Genomic DNA, 22,408 nt, shown 5'->3' on the forward strand with positions numbered 1-22,408 from the left:
CCTGGAGCATCTTTGTATACTGTTTTTTTTCCTTTTCTTATGTCATTAGTCATTGATTATAAACTTGTAGCCTTAATATTTAATATGATATTACAAAGGATGGAAGAAAGAAAGAAAACACACAAACATGATTGTGCATTTAAGTTGTCAGCACACATCTGCCTTGATTCAAATGCACTGCATATCTTCCTTCAGTCAGCCAACAAAACAGCAATGGAAAAGAATAACATACTGTTGGTAAAGCAGTTGCATCAAATTGATTTTCTGCAATATAGCATGATAATCCATACTGACAGCTCTGGATAGTACCAGCACATTTCTTGCTGGACTTGGTAATGCAAAGAACACAGTAAACAGCTTCAATTTTTTTTCAAAAATAAATAATTGACTATTAAAACCCTATCAGTCTTAAATAAGGACATCAGTAAGCACCACTGGCATAATGAATAAGGCACTGTTCTCCTAAGCCAGTGGTTGTGGGTTTAAGTCCCGTCTGAGTTGGAAGTCATTACAGCAAGTGTCTCATCACTAGAGTTTATATTTTATCCTTGCTTCAACTGTAAAACAGTCCTGCAGTGTTTAGCTTGTAAAAAATGACCACACAAGCTAAAATATGACATTAATTATGATAACATTGTTGTTGTTGTTTTTTAAACCTTTTCTATCACAGTGGACAGCTTATTCAAGTGCCATCTGGCATGCATGTTCCTTTGTTGCTCATCATTCATCACCAAAAATGATTTTCTTTTTCAATTCTTATGACTGTACTGATTGTATTGAATAAAATCCACATCTAGCATAACCAATTAATGCTAGAAAGTGCTCCAGTGGCGCAATTGGTCAGCGCGCGGTACTTATAATACAGTATCTGTTGAGCAATGCCGAGGTTGTGAGTTCAAGCCTCACCTGGAGCAGCTTTGTATAATGTTTTTTTTCCTTTTTTTATGTTATTAGTCATTGATTATAAACTGCTACCTTAATATTTAATATGATATTACAAAGGATGGAAGAAAGAAAGAAAGAAAGAAAGAAAGAAAGAAAGAAAAAACACAAACATGATTGTGCATTTAAGTTGTCAGCACACATCTGCTTTGGTTCAAATGCATTGCATATCTTCCTTCAGTCAGCCAACAAAACAGCAATGGAAAAGATTAACATACTGTTGGTAAAGCAGTTGCATCAAATTGATTTTCTGCAATATAGCATGATAATCCATACTGACAGCTCTGGATAGTACCAGCACATTTCTTGCTGGACTTGGTAATGCAAAGAACACAGTAAACAGCTTCACTTTTTTTCAAAAATAAATAATTGACTATTAAAAACCTATCAGTCTTAAATAAGTACATCAGTAAGCACCACTGGCATAACGGATAAGGCACTGTTCTCCTAAGCCAGTGGTTGTGGGTTTAAGTCCCGTCTGAGTTGGAAGTCATTACAGCAAGTGTCTCATCACTAGAGTTGATATTTTATCCTTGCTTCAACTGTAAAACAGTCTTGCAGTGTTTAGCTTGTAAAAAATGACCACAGAAGCTAAAATATGACATTTATTATGATAACATTGTTGTTGTTGTTTTTTAAACCTTTTCTATCACCGTGGACAGCTTATTCAAGTGCCATCTGGCATGCATGTTCCTTTGTTGCTCATCATTCATCACCAAAAATGATTTTCTTTTTCAATTCTTACGAATGTACTGATTGTATTGAATAAAATCCACATCTAGCATAACCAATTAATGCTGCAAAGTGCTCCAGTGGCGCAATTGGTCAGCACGTGAAACTTATAAGACAGTATCTGTTAAGCAATGCCAAGGTTGTGAGGTCAAGCCTCACCTGGAGCATCTTTGTATACTGTTTTTTTTCCTTTTCTTATGTCATTAGTCATTGATTATAAACTGCTACCTTAATATTTAATATGATATTACAAAGGATGGAAGAAAGAAAGAAAAAACACAAACATGATTGTGCATTTAAGTTGTCAGCACACATCTGCTTTGGTTCAAATGCACTGCATATCTTCCTTCAGTCAGCTAACAAAACAGCAATGGAAAAGATTAACATACTGTTGGTAAAGCAGTTGCATCAAATTGATTTTCTGCAATATAGCATGATAATCTATACTGACAGCTCTGGATAGTACCAGCACATTTCTTGCTGGACTTGGTAATGCAAAGAACACAGTAAACAGCTTCAATTTTTTCCCAAAAATAAATAATTGACTATTAAAAACCTATCAGTCTTAAATAAGGACATCAGTAAGCACCACTGGCATAATGGATAAGGCACTGTTCTCCTAAGCCAGTGGTTGTGGGTTTAAGTCCCGTATGAGTTGGAAGTCATTACAGCAAGTGTCTCATCACTAGAGTTTATATTTTATCCTTGCTTCAACTGTAAAACAGTCTTGCAGTGTTTAACTTGTAAAAAATGACCACGGAAGCTAAAATATGACATTAATTATGATAACATTGTTGTTGTTGTTGTTTTTTAAACCTTTTCTATCACAGTGGACAGCTTATTCAAGTGCCATCTGGCATGCATGTTCCTTTGTTGCTCATCATTCATCACCAAAAATTATTTTCTTTTTCAATTCTTATGACTGTACTGATTGTATTGAATAAAATACACATCTAGAATAACCAATTAATGCTGCAAAGTGCTCCAGTGGCGCAATTGGTCAGCGCGCGGTACTTATAAAACAGTATCTGTTGAGCAATGCCGAGGTTGTGAGTTCAAGCCTCACCTGGAGCAGCTTTGTATAATGTTTTTTTTTCCTTTTTTTTATGTCATTAGTCATTGATTATAAACTGCTACCTTAATATTTAATATGATATTACAAAGGATGGAAGAAAGAAAGAAAGAAAGAAAGAAAGAAAGAAAGAAAGAAAGAAAGAATGAAAGAAAGAAAAAACACAAACATGATTGTGCATTTAAGTTGTCAGCACACATCTGCTTTGGTTCAAATGCATTGCATATCTTCCTTCAGTCAGCCAACAAAACAGCAATGGAAAAGATTAACATACTGTTGGTAAAGCAGTTGCATCAAATTGATTTTCTGCAATATAGCATGATAATCCATACTGACAGCTCTGGATAGTACCAGCACATTTCTTGCTGGACTTGGTAATGCAAAGAACACAGTAAACAGCTTCACTTTTTCATCAAAAATAAATAATTGACTATTAAAAACCTAACAGTCTTAAATTAGGACATCAGTGAGCACCACTGGCACAATGGATAAGGCACTGTACTCCTAAGCCAGTGGTTGTGGGTTTAAGTCCCATCTGAGTTGGAAGTCATTACAGCAAGTGTCTCATCACTAGAGTTGATATTTTATCCTTGCTTCAACTGTAAAACAGTCTTGCAGTATTTAGCTTGTAAAAAATGACCACAGAAGCTAAAATATGACATTAATTATGATAACATTGTTGTTGTTGTTTTTTAAACCTTTTCTATCACCGTGGACAGCTTATTCAAGTGCCATCTGGCATGCATGTTCCTTTGTTGCTCATCATTCATAACCAAAAATGATTTTCTTTTTCAATTCTTATGACTGTACTGATTGTATTGAATAAAATCCACATCTAGCATAACCAATCAATGCTGCAAAGAGCTCCAGTGGCGCAATTGGTCAGCATGCGGTACTTATAAGACAGTATCTGTTGAGCAATGCCGAGGTTGTAAGTTCAAGCCTCACCTGGAGCATCTTATGTCATTAGTCATTGATTATAAACTGCTACCTTAATATTTAATATGATATTACAAAGGATGGAAGAAAGAAAGAAAAAACACAAACATGATTGTTAGAGATGAGCGCCTGAAATTTTTCGGGTTTTGTGTTTTGGTTTTGGGTTCGGTTCCGCGGCCGTGTTTTGGGTTCGAACGCGTTTTGGCAAAACCTCACCGAATTTTTTTTGTCGGATTCGGGTGTGTTTTGGATTCGGGTGTTTTTTTAAAAAAACACTAAAAAACAGCTTAAATCATAGAATTTGGGGGTCATTTTGATCCCAAAGTATTATTAACCTCAAAAACCATAATTTACACTCATTTTCAGTCTATTCTGAATACCTCACACCTCACAATATTATTTTTAGTCCTAAAATTTGCACCGAGGTCGCTGTGTGAGTAAGATAAGCGACCCTAGTGGCCGACACAAACACCGGGCCCATCTAGGAGTGGCACTGCAGTGTCACGCAGGATGTCCCTTCCAAAAAACCCTCCCCAAACAGCACATGACGCAAAGAAAAAAAGAGGCGCAATGAGGTAGCTGTGTGAGTAAGATTAGCGACCCTAGTGGCCGACACAAACACCGGGCCCATCTAGGAGTGGCACTGCAGTGTCACGCAGGATGGCCCTTCCAAAAAACCCTCCCCAAACAGCACATGACGCAAAGAAAAAAAGAGGCGCAATGAGGTAGCTGTGTGAGTAAGATTAGCGACCCTAGTGGCCGACACAAACACCGGGCCCATCTAGGAGTGGCACTGCAGTGTCACGCAGGATGTCCCTTCCAAAAAACCCTCCCCAAACAGCACATGACGAAAAGAAAAAAAGAGGCGCAATGAGGTAGCTGTGTGAGTAAGATTAGCGACCCTAGTGGCCGACACAAACACCGGGCCCATCTAGGAGTGGCACTGCAGTGTCACGCAGGATGTCCCTTCCAAAAAACCCTCCCCAAACAGCACATGACGCAAAGAAAAAAAGAGGCGCAATGAGGTAGCTGACTGTGTGAGTAAGATTAGCGACCCTAGTGGCCGACACAAACACCGGGCCCATTTAGGAGTGGCACTGCAGTGTCACGCAGGATGTCTCTTCCAAAAAACCCTCCCCAATCAGCACATGATGCAAAGAAAAAGAAAAGAAAAAAGAGGTGCATGATGGAATTGTCCTTGGGCCCTCCCACCCACCCTTATGTTGTATAAACAAAACAGGACATGCACACTTTAACCAACCCATCATTTCAGTGACAGGGTCTGCCACACGACTGTGACTGATATGACGGGTTGGTTTGGACCCCCCCCAAAAAAGAAGCAATTAATCTCTCCTTGCACAAACTGGCTCTACAGAGGCAAGATGTCCACCTCATCATCACCCTCCGATATATCACCGTGTACATCCCCCTCCTCACAGATTATCAATTCGTCCCCACTGGAATCCACCATCTCAGCTCCCTGTGTACTTTGTGGAGGCAATTGCTGCTGGTCAATGTCTCCGCGGAGGAATTGATTATAATTCATTTTAATGAACATCATCTTCTCCACATTTTCTGGATGTAACCTCGTACGCCGATTGCTGACAAGGTGAGCGGCGGCACTAAACACTCTTTCGGAGTACACACTTGTGGGAGGGCAACTTAGGTAGAATAAAGCCAGTTTGTGCAAGGGCCTCCAAATTGCCTCTTTTTCCTGCCAGTATAAGTACGGACTGTGTGACGTGCCTACTTGGATGCGGTCACTCATATAATCCTCCACCATTCTATCAATGTTGAGAGAATCATATGCAGTGACAGTAGACGACATGTCCGTAATCGTTGTCAGGTCCTTCAGTCCGGACCAGATGTCAGCATCAGCAGTCGCTCCAGACTGCCCTGCATCACCGCCAGCGGGTGGGCTCGGAATTCTGAGCCTTTTCCTCGCACCCCCAGTTGCGGGAGAATGTGAAGGAGGAGATGTTGACAGGTCGCGTTCCGCTTGACTTGACAATTTTGTCACCAGCAGGTCTTTCAACCCCTGCAGACTTGTGTCTGCCGGAAAGAGAGATCCAAGGTAGGCTTTAAATCTAGGATCGAGCACGGTGGCCAAAATGTAGTGCTCTGATTTCAACAGATTGACCACCCGTGAATCCTTGTTAAGCGAATTAAGGGCTCCATCCACAAGTCCCACATGCCTAGCGGAATCGCTCCGTGTTAGCTCCTCCTTCAATGTCTCCAGCTTCTTCTGCAAAAGCCTGATGAGGGGAATGACCTGACTCAGGCTGGCAGTGTCTGAACTGACTTCACGTGTGGCAAGTTCAAAGGGCATCAGAACCTTGCACAACGTTGAAATCATTCTCCACTGCGCTTGAGACAGGTGCATTCCACCTACTATATCGTGCTCAATTGTATAGGCTTGAATGGCCTTTTGCTGCTCCTCCAACCTCTGAAGCATATAGAGGGTTGAATTCCACCTCGTTACCACTTCTTGCTTCAGATGATGGCAGGGCAGGTTCAGTAGTTTTTGGTGGTGCTCCAGTCTTCTGTACGTGGTGCCTGTACGCCGAAAGTGTCCCGCAATTCTTCTGGCCACCGACAGCATCTCTTGCACGCCCCTGTCGTTTTTTTAAAAATTCTGCACCACCAAATTCAAGGTATGTGCAAAACATTGGACGTGCTGGAATTTGCCCATATTTAATGCACACACAATATTGCTGGCGTTGTCCGATGCCACAAATCCACAGGAGAGTCCAATTGGGGTAAGCCATTCCGCGATGATCTTCCTCAGTTGCCGTAAGAGGTTTTCAGCTGTGTGCGTATTCTGGAAAGCGGTGATACAAAGCGTAGCCTGCCTAGGAAAGAGATGCGAGATGCTGCTACTGGTGCCGCCGCTGCTGTTCTTGCGGCGGGAGTCCATACATCTACCCAGTGGGCTGTCACAGTCATATAGTCCTGACCCTGCCCTGCTCCACTTGTCCACATGTCCGTGGTTAAGTGGACATTGGGTACAACTGCATTTTTTAGGACACTGGTGAGTCTTTTTCTGACGTCCGTGTACATTCTCGGTATCGCCTGCCTAGAGAAGTGGAACCTAGATGGTATTTGGTAACGGGGGCACACTGCCTCAATAAATTGTCTAGTTCCCTGTGAACTAACGGCGGATACCGGACGCACGTCTAACACCAACATAGTTGTCAAGGCCTCAGTTATCCGCTTTGCAGCAGGATGACTGCTGTGATATTTCATCTTCCTCGCAAAGGACTGTTGAACAGTCAATTGCTTACTGGAAGTAGTACAAGTGGGCTTCCGACTTCCCCTCTGGGATGACCATCGACTCCCAGCAGCAACAACAGCAGCGCCAGCAGCAGTAGGCGTTACACGCAAGGATGCATCGGAGGAATCCCAGGCAGGAGAGGACTCGTCAGAATTGCCAGTGACATGGCCTGCAGGACTATTGGCATTCCTGGGGAAGGAGGAAATTGACACTGAGGGAGTTGGTGGGGTGGTTTGCGTGAGCTTGGTTACAAGAGGAAGGGATTTACTGGTCAGTGGACTGCTTCCGCTGTCACCCAAAGTTTTTGAACTTGTCACTGACTTATTATGAATGCGCTGCAGGTGACGTATAAGGGAGGATGTTCCGAGGTGGTTAACGTCCTTACCCCTACTTATTACAGCTTGACAAAGGGAACACACGGCTTGACACCTGTTGTCCGCATTTCTGGTGAAATACCTCCACACCGAAGAGCTGATTTTTTTGGTATTTTCACCTGGCATGTCAACGGCCATATTCCTCCCACGGACAACAGGTGTCTCCCTGGGTGCCTGACTTAAACAAACCACCTCACCATCAGAATCCTCCTGGTCAATTTCCTCCCCAGCGCCAGCAACACCCATATCCTCCTCATCCTGGTGTACTTCAACACTGACATCTTCAATCTGACTATCAGGAACTGGACTGCGGGTGCTCCTTCCAGCACTTGCAGGGGGCGTGCAAATGGTGGAAGGCGCATGCTCTTCACGTCCAGTGTTGGGAAGGTCAGGCATCGCAACCGACACAATTGGACTCTCCTTGTGGATTTGGGATTTCGAAGAATGCACAGTTCTTTGCTGTGCTGCTTTTGCCAGCTTGAGTCTTTTCATTTTTCTAGCGAGAGGCTGAGTGCTTCCATCCTCATGTGAAGCTGAACCACTAGCCATGAACATAGGCCAGGGCCTCAGCCGTTCCTTGCCACTCCGTGTCGTAAATGGCATATTGGCAAGTTTACGCTTCTCCTCCGACAATTTTATTTTAGGTTTTGGAGTCCTTTTTTTTCTGATATTTGGTGTTTTGGATTTGACATGCTCTGTACTATGACATTGGGCATCGGCCTTGGCAGACGACGTTGCTGGCATTTCATCGTCTCGGCCATGACTAGTGGCAGCAGCTTCAGCACGAGGTGGAAGTGGATCTTGATCTTTCCCTAATTTTGGAACCTCAACATTTTTGTTCTCCATATTTTAATAGGCACAACTAAAAGGCACCTCAGGTAAACAATGGAGATGGATACTAGTATACAATTATGGACTGCCTGCCGAGTGCAGACACAGAGGTAGCCACAGCCGTGAACTACCGTACTGTACTGTGTCTGCTGCTAATATAGACTGGTTGATAAAGAGATGTCTATGTAACTATGTATGTATAAAGAAGAAAGAAAAAAAAACCACGGTTAGGTGGTATACAATTATGGACGGACTGCCTGCCGAGTGCAGACACAGAGGTAGCCACAGCCGTGAACTACCGTACTGTACTGTGTCTGCTGCTAATAATATAGACTGGTTGATAAAGAGATGTCGTAGTAGTATGTATGTATAAAGAAGAAAGAAAAAAAAAACACGGTTAGGTGGTATACAATTATGGACGGACTGCCTGCCGAGTGCAGACACAGAGGTAGCCACAGCCGTGAACTACCGTACTGTACTGTGTCTGCTGCTAATATAGACTGGTTGATAAAGAGATGTCTATGTAACTATGTATGTATAAAGAAGAAAGAAAAAAAAACCACGGTTAGGTGGTATACAATTATGGACGGACTGCCTGCCGAGTGCAGACACAGAGGTAGCCACAGCCGTGAACTACCGTACTGTACTGTGTCTGCTGCTAATATAGACTGGTTGATAAAGAGATGTCTATGTAACTATGTATGTATAAAGAAGAAAGAAAAAAAAACCACGGTTAGGTGGTATACAATTATGGACGGACTGCCTGCCGAGTGCAGACACAGAGGTAGCCACAGCCGTGAACTACCGTACTGTACTGTGTCTGCTGCTAATATAGACTGGTTGATAAAGAGATGTCGTAGTAGTATGTATGTATAAAGAAGAAAAAAAAACCACGGTTAGGTGGTATACAATTATGGACGGACTGCCTGCCGAGTGCAGACACAGAGGTAGCCACAGCCGTGAACTACCGTACTGTGTCTGCTGCGACTGGATGATAAATGATATAAAAAATATATATATATCACTACTGCAGCCGGACAGGTATATATTATATATTATATAATGACGGACCTGCTGGACACTGTCTGTCAGCAGAATGAGTTTTATTTTTATAGAATAAAAAAAACAACAACACACAAGTGAAGTCACACGACGAGTGTTTAACTTTTTCAGGCAATCACAATATAAGTATACTACTAACTATACTGGTGGTCAGTGTGGTCAGGTCACTGGTCAGTCACACTGGTAGTGGCACTCCTGCAGCAAAAGTGTGCACTGTTTAATTTTAATATAATATTATGTACTCCTGGCTCCTGCTATAACCTATAACTGGCACTGCAGTGCTCCCCAGTCTCCCCCACAATTATAAGCTGTGTGAGCTGAGCAGTCAGACAGATATATAATATATATAGATGATGCAGCACACTGGGCTGAGCCTGAGCAGTGCACACAGATATGGTATGTGACTGAGTCACTGTGTGTATCGCTTTTTTCAGGCAGAGAACGGATATATTAAATAAACTGCACTGTCTGGTGGTCACTCACTATATAATATTATGTACTCCTGGCTCCTGCTATAACCTATAACTGGCACTGCAGTGCTCCCCAGTCTCCCCCACAATTATAAGCTGTGTGAGCTGAGCAGTCAGACAGATATATAATATATATAGATGATGCAGCACACTGGGCTGAGCCTGAGCAGTGCACACAGATATGGTATGTGACTGAGTCACTGTGTGTATCACTTTTTTCAGGCAGAGAACGGATATATTAAATAAACTGCACTGTCTGGTGGTCACTCACTATATAATATTATGTACTCCTGGCTCCTGCTATAACCTATAACTGGCACTGCAGTGCTCCCCAGTCTCCCCCACAATTATAAGCTGTGTGAGCTGAGCAGTCAGACAGATATATAATATATATAGATGATGCAGCACACTGGGCTGAGCCTGAGCAGTGCACACAGATATGGTATGTGACTGAGTCACTGTGTGTATCGCTTTTTTCAGGCAGAGAACGGATATATTAAATAAACTGCACTGTCTGGTGGTCACTCACTAGTAAACTCTCTGCACTCTCTACACTTCTACAGTACTCCTCCTACTCCTAAGCTCCAGTAAATCTCTCTCTCTTATAATCTAAATGGAGAGGACGCCAGCCACGTCCTCTCCCTATCAATCTCAATGCACGTGTGAAAATGGCGGCGACGCGCGGCTCCTTATATAGAATCCGAGTCTCGCGATAGAATCCGTGCCTCGCGAGAATCCGACAGCGTCATGATGACGTTCGGGCGCGCTCGGGTTAACCGAGCAAGGCGGGAAGATCCGAGTCGCTCGGATCCGTGTAAAAAAAGCTGAAGTTCGGGCGGGTTCGGATTCCGAGGAACCGAACCCGCTCATCTCTAATGATTGTGCATTTAAGTTGTCAGCACACATCTGCTTTGGTTCAAATGCACGGCATATCTTCCTTCAGTCAGCCAACAAAACAGCAATGGAAAAGATTAACATACTGTTGGTAAAGCAGTTGCATCAAATTGATTTTCTGCAATATAGCATGATAATCCATACTTACAGCTCTGGATAGTACCAGCACATTTCTTGCTGGACTTGGTAATGCAAAGAACACAGTAAACAGCTTCACTTTTTTTCAAAAATAAATAATTGACTATTAAAAACCTAACAGTCTTAAATAAGGACATCAGTAAGCACCACTGGCATAATGGATAAGGCACTGTTCTCCTAAGCCAGTGGTTGTGGGTTTAAGTCCCGTCTGAGTTGGAAGTCATTACAGCAAGTGTCTCATCACTAGAGTTAATATTTTATCCTTGCTTCAACTGTAAAACAGTCTTGCAGTGTTTAGCTTGTAAAAAATGACCACAGAAGCTTAAATATGACATTAATTAGGATAACATTGTTGTTGTTGTTTTTTAAACCTTTTCTATCACAGTGGACAGCTTATTCAAGTGCCATCTGGCATGCATGTGCCTTTGTTGCTCATCATTCATCACCAAAAATGATTTTCTTTTTCAATTCTTATGACTGTACTGATTGTATTGAATAAAATCCACATCTAGCATAACCAATTAATGCTGCAAAGTGCTCCAGTGGCGCAATTGGTCAGCGCGCGGTACTTATAAGACAGTATCTGTTGAGCAATGCCGAGGTTGTGAGTTCAAGCCTCACTTGGAGCAGCTTTGTCTAATGTTTTTTTTTCCTTTTTTTATGTCATTAGTCATTGATTATAAACTGCTACCTTAATATTTAATATGATATTACAAAGGATGGAAGAAAGAAAGAAAAAACACAAACATGATTGTGCATTTAAGTTGTCAGCACACATCTGCTTTGGTTCAAATGCACTGCATATCTTCCTTCAGTCAGCCAACAAAACAGCAATGGAAAAGATTAACATACTGTTGGTAAAGCAGTTGCATCAAATTGATTTTCTGCCATATAGCATGATAATCCATACTGACAGCTCTGGATAGTACCAGCACATTTCTTGCTGGACTTGGTAATGCAAAGAACACAGTCAACAGCTTCACTTTTTCCTCAAAAATAAATAATTGACTATTAAAAACCTAACAGTCTTAAATAAGAACATCAGTAAGCACCACTGGCATAATGGATAAGTCACTGCCCTCCTAAGACAGGGGGTCCAAGTTCCATATGGGGTGGAAGTCATTACAGCAAGTGTCTCATCACTAGAATTGATATTTTATCCTTGCTTCGACTGTAAAACAGTCTTGCAGTGTTTAGCTTGCAAAAAATGACCACAGAAGCTAAAAAATGACATTTATTATGATAACATTGTTGTTGTTTTTTTTTAAACATTTTCTATCACCGTGGACATCTTATTTAAGTACCATCTGGCATGCATGTTCCTTTGTTGCTCATCATTCATCACCAAAAATGATTTTCTTTTTCAATTCTTATGACTGTACTGATTGCATTGAATAAAATCCACATCTAGCATAACCAATCAATGTTGCAAAGTGCTCCAGTGGCGCAGTTGGTCAGCACGCGGTACTTATAAGACAGTATCTGTTGAGCAATGTCAAGGTTGTGAGTTCAAGCCTCACCTGGAGCATCTTTGTATACTGTTTTTTTTCCTTTTCTTATGTCATTAGTCATTGATTATAAACTTGTAGCCTTAATATTTAATATGATATTACAAAGGATGGAAGAAAGAAAGAAAACACACAAACATGATTGTGCATTTAAGTTGTCAGCACACATCTGCTTTGATTCAAATGCACTGCATATCTTCCTTCAGTCAGCCAACAAAACAGCAATGGAAAAGAATAACATACTGTTGGTAAAGCAGTTGCATCAAATTGATTTTCTGCAATATAGCATGATAATCCATACTGACAGCTCTGGATAGTACCAGCACATTTCTTGCTGGACTTGGTAATGCAAAGAACACAGTAAACAGCTTAAATTTTTTTTCAAAAATAAATAGTTGACTATTAAAACACTATCAGTCTTAAATAAGGACATCAGTAAGCACCACTGGCATAATGAATAAGGCACTGTTCTCCTAAGCCAGTGGTTGTGGGTTTAAGTCCCGTCTGAGTTGGAAGTCATTACAGAAAGTGTCTCATCACTAGAGTTTATATTTTATCCTTGCTTCAACTGTAAAACAGTCCTGCAGTGTTTAGCTTGTAAAAAATGACCACAGAAGCTAAAATATGACATTAATTATGATAACATTGTTGTTGTTGTTTTTTAAACCTTTTCTATCACAGTGGACAGCTTATTCAAGTGCCATCTGGCATGGATGTTCCTTTGTTGCTCATCATTCATCACCAAAAATTATTTTCTTTTTCAATTCTTATGACTGTACTGATTGTATTGAATAAAATCCACATCTAGCATAACCAATTAACGCTGCAAAGTGCTCCAGTGGCGCAATTGGTCAGCGCGCGGTACTTATAATACAGTATCTGTTGAGCAATGCCGAGGTTGTGAGTTCAAGCCTCACCTTGAGCAGCTTTGTATAATGTTTTTTTTTTCCTTTTCTTATGTCATTAGTCATTGATTATAAACTGCTACCTTAATATTTAATATGATATTACAAAGGATGGAAGAAAGAAAGAAAAAACACAAACATGATTGTGCATTTAAGTTGTCAGCACACATCTGCTTTGGTTCAAATGCACTGCATATCTTCCTTCAGTCAGCCAACAAAACAGCAATGGAAAAGATTAACATACTGTTGGTAAAGCAGTTGCATCAAATTGATTTTCTGCAATATAGCATGATAATCCATACTGACAGCTCTGGATAGCACCAGCACATTTCTTGCTGGACTTGGTAATGCAAAGAACACAGTAAACAGCTTCACATTTTTTCAAAAATAAATAATTGACTATTAAAAACCTATCAGTCTTAAATAAGAACATCAGTAAGCACCACTGGCATAATGGATAAGTCACTGCCCTCCTAAGACAGGGGGTCCAAGTTCCATATGGGGTGGAAGTCATTACAGCAAGTGTCTCATCACTAGAATTGATATTTTATCCTTGCTTCAACTGTAAAACAGTCTTGCAGTGTTTAGCTTGCAAAAAATGACCACAGAAGCTATAAAATGACATTTATTATGATAACGTTGTTGTTGTTTTTTTTAAACATTTTCTATCACCGTGGACATCTTATTTAAGTACCATCTGGCATGCATGTTCCTTTGTTGCTCATCATTCATCACCAAAAATGATTTTCTTTTTCAATTCTTATGACTGTACTGATTGCATTGAATAAAATCCACATCTAGCATAACCAATCAATGTTGCAAAGTGCTCCAGTGGTGCAGTAGGTCAGCACGCGGTACTTATAAGACAGTATCTGTTGAGCAATGCCAAGGTTGTGAGTTCAAGCCTCACCTGGAGCATCTTTGTACACTGTTTTTTTTCCTTTTCTAATGTCATTAGTCATTGATTATAAACTTGTAGCCTTAATATTTAATATGATATTACAAAGGATGGAAGAAAGAAAGAAAACACACAAACATGATTGTGCATTTAAGTTGTCAGCACACATCTGCTTTGATTCAAATGCACTGCATATCTTCCTTCAGTCAGCCAACAAAACAGCAATGGAAAAGAATAACATACTGTTGGTAAAGCAGTTGCATCAAATTGATTTTCTGCAATATAGCATGATAATCCATACTGACAGCTCTGGATAGTACCAGCACATTTCTTGCTGGACTTGGTAATGCAAAGAACACAGTAAACAGCTTAAATTTTTTTTCAAAAATAAATAATTGACTATTAAAACCCTATCAGTCTTAAATAAGGACATCAGTAAGCACCACTGGCATAATGAATAAGGCACTGTTCTCCTAAGCCAGTGGTTGTGGGTTTAAGTCCCGTCTGAGTTGGAAGTCATTACAGAAAGTGTCTCATCACTAGAGTTTATATTTTATCCTTGCTTCAACTGTAAAACAGTCCTGCAGTGTTTAGCTTGTAAAAAATGACCACAGAAGCTAAAATATGACATTAATTATGATAACATTGTTGTTGTTGTTTTTTAAACCTTTTCTATCACAGTGGACAGCTTATTCAAGTGCCATCTGGCATGGATGTTCCTTTGTTGCTCATCATTCATCACCAAAAATTATTTTCTTTTTCAATTCTTATGACTGTACTGATTGTATTGAATAAAATCCACATCTAGCATAACCAATTAACGCTGCAAAGTGCTCCAGTGGCGCAATTGGTCAGCGCGCGGTACTTATAAGACAGTATTTGTTGAGCAATGCCGAGGTTGTGAGTTCAAGCCTCACCTGGAGCATCTTTGTATTCTGTTTTTTTTCCTTTTCTTATGTCATTAGTCATTGATTATAAACTGCTACCTTAATATTTAATATGATATTACAAAGGATGGAAGAAAGAAAGAAAAAACACAAACATGATTGTGCATTTAAGTTGTCAGCACACATCTGCTTTGGTTCAAATGCACTGCATATCTTCCTTCAGTCAGCCAACAAAACAGCAATGGAAAAGATTAACATACTGTTGGTAAAGCAGTTGCATCAAATTGATTTTCTGCAATATAGCATGATAATCCATACTGACAGCTCTGGATAGTACCAGCACATTTCTTGCTGGACTTGGTAATGCAAAGAACACAGTAAACAGCTTCACTTTTTTTTAAAAATAAATAATTGACTATTAAAAACCTAACAGTCTTAAATAAGGACATCAGTGAGCACCACTGGAATAATGGATAAGGCACTGTTCTCCTAAGCCAGTGGTTGTGGGTTTAAGTCCCGTCTGAGTTGGAAGTCATTACAGCAAGTGTCTCATCAGTAGAGTTGATATTTTATCCTTGCTTCAACTGTAAAACAGTCTTGCAGTGTTTAGCTTGTAAAAAGTGACCACAGAAGCTAAAATATGACATTAATTATGATAACATTGTTGCTGTTGTTTTTTAAACCTTTTCTATCACCGTGGACAGCTTATTCAAGTGCCATCTGGCATGCATGTTCCTTTGTTGCTCATCATTCATCACCAAAAATTATTTTCTTTTTCAATTCTTATGACTGTACTGATTGTATTGAATAAAATCCACATCTAGCATAACCAATTAACGCTGCAAAGTGCTCCAGTGGCGCAATTGGTCAGCGCGCGGTACTTATAATAAAGTATCTGTTGAGCAATGCCGAGGTTGTGAGTTCAAGCCTCACCTTGAGCAGCTTTGTATAATGTTTTTTTTTTCCTTTTTTTATGTCATTAGTCATTGATTATAAACTGCTACCTTAATATTTAATATGCTATTACAAAGGATGGAAGAAAGAAAGAAAACACACATACATGATTGTGCATTTAAGTTGTCAGCACACATCTGCTTTGGTTCAAATGCACTGCATATCTTCCTTCAGTCAGCCAACAAAACAGCAATGGAAAAGATTAACATACTGCTGGTAAAGCAGTTGCATCAAATTGATTTTCTGCAATATAGCATGATAATCCATACTGACAGCTCTGGATAGTACCAGCACATTTCTTGCTGGACTTGGTAATGCAAAGAACACAGTAAACAGCTTCACTTTTTTTCAAAAATAAATAATTGACTATTAAAAACCTATCAGTCTTAAATAAGGACATCAGTAAGCACCACTGGCATAATGGATAAGGCACTGTTCTCCTAAGCCAGTGGTTGTGGGTTTAAGTCCCGTCTGAGTTGGAAGTCATTACAGCAAGTGTCTCATCACTAGAGTTGATATTTTATCCTTGCTTCAACTGTAAAACAGTCTTGCAGTGTTTAGCTTGTAAAAAATGACCACAGAAGCTAAAATATGACATTTATTATGATAACATTGTTGTTGTTGTTGTTTTTTAAACCTTTTCTATCACCGTGGACAGCTTATTCAAGTGCCATCTGGCATGCATGTCCCTTTGTTGCTCATCATTCATCACCATAAATGATTTTCTTTTTCAATTCTTATGAATGTACTGATTGTATTGAATAAAATCCACATCTAGCATAACCAATTAATGCTGCAAAGTGCTCCAGTGGCGCAATTGGTCAGCGCGCGAAACTTATAAGACAGTATCTGTTGAGCAATGCCAAGGTTGTGAGGTCAAGCCTCACCTGGAGCATCTTTGTATAATGTTTTTTTTTCCTTTTCTTATGTCATTAGTCATTGATTATAAACTGCTACCTTAATATTTAATATGATATTACAAAGGATGGAAGAAAGAAAGAAAAAACACAAACATGATTGTGCATTTAAGTTGTCAGCACACATCTGCTTTGGTTCAAATGCACTGCATATCTTCCTTCAGTCAGCCAACAAAACAGCAATGGAAAAGATTAACATACTGTTGGTAAAGCAGTTGCATCAAATTGATTTTCTCCAATATAGCATGATAATCCATACTGACAGCTCTGGATAGCACCAGCACATTTCTTGCTGGACTTGGTAATGCAAAGAACACAGTAAACAGCTTCACATTTTTTCAAAAATAAATAATTGACTATTAAAAACCTATCAGTCTTAAATAAGAACATCAGTAAGCACCACTGGCATAATGGATAAGTCACTGCCCTCCTAAGACAGGGGGTCCAAGTTCCATATGGGGTGGAAGTCATTACAGCAAGTGTCTCATCACTAGAATTGATATTTTATCCTTGCTTCAACTGTAAAACAGTCTTGCAGTGTTTAGCTTGCAAAAAATGACCACAGAAGCTAAAAAATGACATTTATTATGATAACATTGTTGTTGTTTTTTTTAAACATTTTCTATCACCGTGGACATCTTATTTAAGTACCATCTGGCATGCATGTTCCTTTGTTGCTCATCATTCATCACCAAAAATGATTTTCTTTTTCAATTCTTATGACTGTACTGATTGCATTGAATAAAATCCACATCTAGCATAACCAATCAATGTTGCAAAGTGCTCCAGTGGTGCAGTAGGTCAGCACGCGGTACTTATAAGACAGTATCTGTTGAGCAATGCCAAGGTTGTGAGTTCAAGCCTCACCTGGAGCATCTTTGTACACTGTTTTTTTTCCTTTTCTAATGTCATTAGTCATTGATTATAAACTTGTAGCCTTAATATTTAATATGATATTACAAAGGATGGAAGAAAGAAAGAAAACACACAAACATGATTGTGCATTTAAGTTGTCAGCACACATCTGCTTTGATTCAAATGCACTGCATATCTTCCTTCAGTCAGCCAACAAAACAGCAATGGAAAAGAATAACATACTGTTGGTAAAGCAGTTGCATCAAATTGATTTTCTGCAATATAGCATGATAATCCATACTGACAGCTCTGGATAGTACCAGCACATTTCTTGCTGGACTTGGTAATGCAAAGAACACAGTAAACAGCTTAAATTTTTTTTCAAAAATAAATAATTGACTATTAAAACCCTATCAGTCTTAAATAAGGACATCAGTAAGCACCACTGGCATAATGAATAAGGCACTGTTCTCCTAAGCCAGTGGTTGTGGGTTTAAGTCCCGTCTGAGTTGGAAGTCATTACAGCAAGTGTCTCATCAGTGGAGTTGATATTTTATCCTTGCTTCAACTGTAAAACAGTCTTGCAGTGTTTAGCTTGTAAAAAATGACCACAGAAGCTAAAATATGACATTTATTATGATAACATTGTTGTTGTTGTTTTTTAAACCTTTTCTATCACCGTGGACAGCTTATTCAAGTGCCATCTGGCATGCATGTTCCTTTGTTGCTCATCATTCATCACCAAAAATGATTTTCTTTTTCAATTCTTATGAATGTACTGATTGTATTGAATAAAATCCACATCTAGCATAACCAATTAATGCTGCAAAGTGCTCCAGTGGAGCAATTGGTCAGCGCGCGAAACTTATAATACAGTATCTGTTGAGCAATGCCAAGCTTGTGAGGTCAAGCCTCACCTGGAGCATCTTTGTATACTATTTTTTTTTCCTTTTCTTATGTCATTAGTCATTGATTATAAACTGCTACCTTAATATTTAATATGATATTACAAAGGATGGAAGAAAGAAAGAAAAAACACAAACATGATTGTGCATTTAAGTTGTCAGCACACATCTGCTTTGGTTCAAATGCACTGCATATCTTCCTTCAGTCAGCCAACAAAACAGCAATGGAAAAGATTAACATACTGTTGGTAAAGCAGTTGCATCAAATTGATTTTCTGCAATATAGCATGATAATCCATACTGACAGCTCTGGATAGTACCAGCACATTTCTTGCTGGACTTGGTAATGCAAAGAACACAGTAAACAGCTTCACTTTTTTCAAAAATAAATAATTGACTATTAAAAACCTATCAGTCTTAAATAAGGACATCAGTAAGCACCACAGGCATAATGGATAAGGCACTGTACTCCTAAGCCAGTGGTTGTGGGTTTAAGTCCCGTCTAAGTTGGAAGTCATTACAGCAAGTGTCTCATCACTAGAGTTGATATTTTATCCTTGCTTCAACTGTAAAACAGTCTTGCAGTGTTTAGCTTGTAAAAAATGACCACAGAAGCTAAAATATGACATTAATTATGATAACATTGTTGTTGTTGTTGTTTTTTAAACCTTTTCTATCACTGTGGACAGCTTATTCAAGTGCCATCTGGCATGCATGTTCCTTTGTTGCTCATCATTCATCACCAAAAATGATTTTCTTTTTCAATTCTTATGAATGTACTGATTGTATTGAATAAAATCCACATCTAGCATAACCAATTAATGCTGCAAAGTGCTCCAGTGGCGCAATTGGTCAGCGCGTGGTACTTATAAGACAGTATTTGTTGAGCAATGCCGAGGTTGTGAGTTCAAGCCTCACCTGGAGCATCTTTGTATTCTGTTTTTTTTCCTTTTCTTATGTCATTAGTCATTGATTATAAACTGCTACCTTAATATTTAATATGATATTACAAAGGATGGAAGAAAGAAAGAAAAAACACAAACATGATTGTGCATTTAAGTTGTCAGCACACATCTGCTTTGGTTCAAATGCACTGCATATCTTCCTTCAGTCAGCCAACAAAACAGCAATGGAAAAGATTAACATACTGTTGGTAAAGCAGTTGCATCAAATTGATTTTCTGCAATATAGCATGATAATCCATACTGACAGCTCTGGATAGTACCAGCACATTTCTTGCTGGACTTGGTAATGCAAAGAACACAGTAAACAGCTTCACTTTTTTTTAAAAATAAATAATTGACTATTAAAAACCTAACAGTCTTAAATAAGGACATCAGTGAGCACCACTGGAATAATGGATAAGGCACTGTTCTCCTAAGCCAGTGGTTGTGGGTTTAAGTCCCGTCTGAGTTGGAAGTCATTACAGCAAGTGTCTCATCAGTAGAGTTGATATTTTATCCTTGCTTCAACTGTAAAACAGTCTTGCAGTGTTTAGCTTGTAAAAAGTGACCACAGAAGCTAAAATATGACATTAATTATGATAACATTGTTGCTGTTGTTTTTTAAACCTTTTCTATCACCGTGGACAGCTTATTCAAGTGCCATCTGGCATGCATGTTCCTTTGTTGCTCATCATTCATCACCAAAAATGATTTTCTTTTTCAATTCTTATGACTGTACTGATTGTATTGAATAAAATCCACATCTAGCATAACTAATTAATGCTGCAAAGTGCTCCAGTGGCGCAATTGGTCAGCGCGCGGTACTTATAAGACAGTATCTGTTGAGCAATGCCGATGTTGTGAGTTCAAGCCTCACTTGGAACAGCTTTGTATAATGTTTTTTTTTCCTTTTTTTATGTCATTAGTCATTGATTATAAACTGCTACCTTAATATTTAATATGATATTACAAAGGATGGAAGAAAGAAAAAACACAAACATGATTGTGCATTTAAGTTGTCAGCACACATCTGCTTTGGTTCAAATGCACTGCATATCTTCCTTCAGTCAGCCAACAAAACAGCAATGGAAAAGATTAACATACTGTTGGTAAAGCAGTTGCATCAAATTGATTTTCTGCAATATAGCATGATAATCCATACTGACAGCTCTGGATAGTACCAGCACATTTCTTGCTGGACTTGGTAATGCAAAGAACACAGTAAACAGCTTCACTTTTTTTCAAAAATAAATAATTGACTATTAAAAACCTATCAGTCTTAAATAATGACATCAGTAAGCACCACTGGCATAATGGATAAGGCACTGTTCTCCTAAGCCAGTGGTTGTGGGTTTAAGTCCCGTCTGAGTTGGAAGTCATTACAGCAAGTGTCTCATCACTAGAGTTGATATTTTATCTTTGCTTTAACTGTAAAACAGTCTTGCAGTGTTTAGCTTGTAAAAAATGACCACATAAGCTAAAATATGACATTTATTATGATAACATTGTTGTTGTTGTTGTTTTTTAAACCTTTTCTATCACCGTGGACAGCTTATTCAAGTGCCATCTGGCATGCATGTTCCTTTGTTGCTCATCATTCATCACTGAAAATGATTTTCTTTTTCAATTCTTATGAATGTACTGATTGTATTGAATAAAATCCACATCTAGCATAACCAATTAATGCAGCAAAATGCTCCAGTGGCACAATTGGTAAGCGCACGAAACTTATAAGACAGTATCTGTTGAGCAATGCCGAGGTTGTGAGTTCAAGCCTCACTTGGAGCATCTTTGTGTACTGTTTTTTTTTTCCTTTTCTTATGTCATTAGTCATTGATTATAAACTGCTACCTTAATATTTAATATGATATTACAAAGGATGGAAGAAAGAAAGAAAAAACAAAAACATGATTGTGCATTTAAGTTGTCAGCACACATCTGCTTTGGTTCAAATGCACTGCATATCTTCCTTCAGTCAGCCAACAAAACAGCAATGGAAAAGATTAACATACTGTTGGTAAAGCAGTTGCATCAAATAGATTTTCTGCAATATAGCATGATAATCCATACTGACAGCTCTGGATAGTACCAGCACATTTCTTGCTGGACTTGGTAATGCAAAGAACACAGTAAACAGCTTCACTTTTTTTCAAAAATAAATAATTGACTATTAAAAACCTATCAGTCTTAAATAAGGACATCAGTAAGCACCACTGGCATAATGGATAAGGCACTGTTCTCCTAAGCCAGTGGTTGTGGGTTTAAGTCCCGTCTGAGTTGGAAGTCATTACAGCAAGTGTCTCATCACTAGAGTTGATATTTTATCCTTGCTTCAACTGTAAAACAGTCTTGCAGTGTTTAGCTTGTAAAAAATGACCACAGAAGCTAAAATATGACATTTATTATGATAACATTGTTGTTGTTGTTGTTGTTTTTAAAACCTTTTCTATCACCGTGGACAGCTTATTCAAGTGCCATCTGGCATGCATGTTCCTTTGTTGCTCATCAGTCATCACCAAAAATGATTTTCTTTTTCAATTCTTATGAATGTACTGATTGTATTGAATAAAATCCACATCTAGCATAACCAATTAATGCTGCAAAGTGCTCCAGTGGCGCAATTGGTCAGCGCGTGAAACTTATAATACAGTATCTGTTGAGCAATGCCAAGGTTGTGAGGTCAAGCCTCACCTTGAGTATCTTTGTACACTATTTTTTTTTTCCTTTTCTTATGTCATTAGTCATTGATTATAAACTGCTACCTTAATATTTAATATGATATTACAAAGGATGGAATAAAGAAAAAACACAAACATGATTGTGCATTTAAGTTGTCAGCACACATCTGCTTTGGTTCAAATGCAGTGCATATCTTCCTTCAATCAGCCAACAAAACAGCAATGGAAA

General features: G+C 39.0%; 7 non-coding genes across 7 annotated transcripts; all 7 read left to right on the top strand.

Annotated features, from left to right (window-relative positions):
• Positions 1 to 821: 821 nt before the first annotated feature.
• On the top strand, positions 822 to 914 carry TRNAI-UAU (transfer RNA isoleucine (anticodon UAU)). The gene is given in 2 exon segments: positions 822 to 859; positions 879 to 914. It is a non-coding gene; the product is annotated as a tRNA-Ile (tRNA).
• Positions 915 to 2,655: 1,741 nt separating this feature from the next.
• On the top strand, positions 2,656 to 2,748 carry TRNAI-UAU (transfer RNA isoleucine (anticodon UAU)). Its single transcript is given in 2 exon segments — positions 2,656 to 2,693; positions 2,713 to 2,748. It is a non-coding gene; the product is annotated as a tRNA-Ile (tRNA).
• Positions 2,749 to 11,264: 8,516 nt separating this feature from the next.
• TRNAI-UAU (transfer RNA isoleucine (anticodon UAU)) lies at positions 11,265 to 11,357 on the top strand. The gene is given in 2 exon segments: positions 11,265 to 11,302; positions 11,322 to 11,357. It is a non-coding gene; the product is annotated as a tRNA-Ile (tRNA).
• Positions 11,358 to 13,068: 1,711 nt separating this feature from the next.
• TRNAI-UAU (transfer RNA isoleucine (anticodon UAU)) lies at positions 13,069 to 13,161 on the top strand. The gene is given in 2 exon segments: positions 13,069 to 13,106; positions 13,126 to 13,161. It is a non-coding gene; the product is annotated as a tRNA-Ile (tRNA).
• Positions 13,162 to 14,871: 1,710 nt separating this feature from the next.
• On the top strand, positions 14,872 to 14,964 carry TRNAI-UAU (transfer RNA isoleucine (anticodon UAU)). The gene is given in 2 exon segments: positions 14,872 to 14,909; positions 14,929 to 14,964. It is a non-coding gene; the product is annotated as a tRNA-Ile (tRNA).
• An 810-nt stretch (positions 14,965 to 15,774) lies between these two features.
• TRNAI-UAU (transfer RNA isoleucine (anticodon UAU)) lies at positions 15,775 to 15,867 on the top strand. Its single transcript is given in 2 exon segments — positions 15,775 to 15,812; positions 15,832 to 15,867. It is a non-coding gene; the product is annotated as a tRNA-Ile (tRNA).
• A 3,523-nt stretch (positions 15,868 to 19,390) lies between these two features.
• TRNAI-UAU (transfer RNA isoleucine (anticodon UAU)) lies at positions 19,391 to 19,483 on the top strand. Its single transcript is given in 2 exon segments — positions 19,391 to 19,428; positions 19,448 to 19,483. It is a non-coding gene; the product is annotated as a tRNA-Ile (tRNA).
• The last annotated feature ends 2,925 nt before the right edge of the window (positions 19,484 to 22,408 follow it).

This window comes from Pseudophryne corroboree, unplaced genomic scaffold (genome assembly GCF_028390025.1).
Source record: "Pseudophryne corroboree isolate aPseCor3 unplaced genomic scaffold, aPseCor3.hap2 scaffold_2338, whole genome shotgun sequence".
Classification (NCBI taxonomy): Eukaryota; Metazoa; Chordata; class Amphibia; order Anura; family Myobatrachidae; genus Pseudophryne; species Pseudophryne corroboree.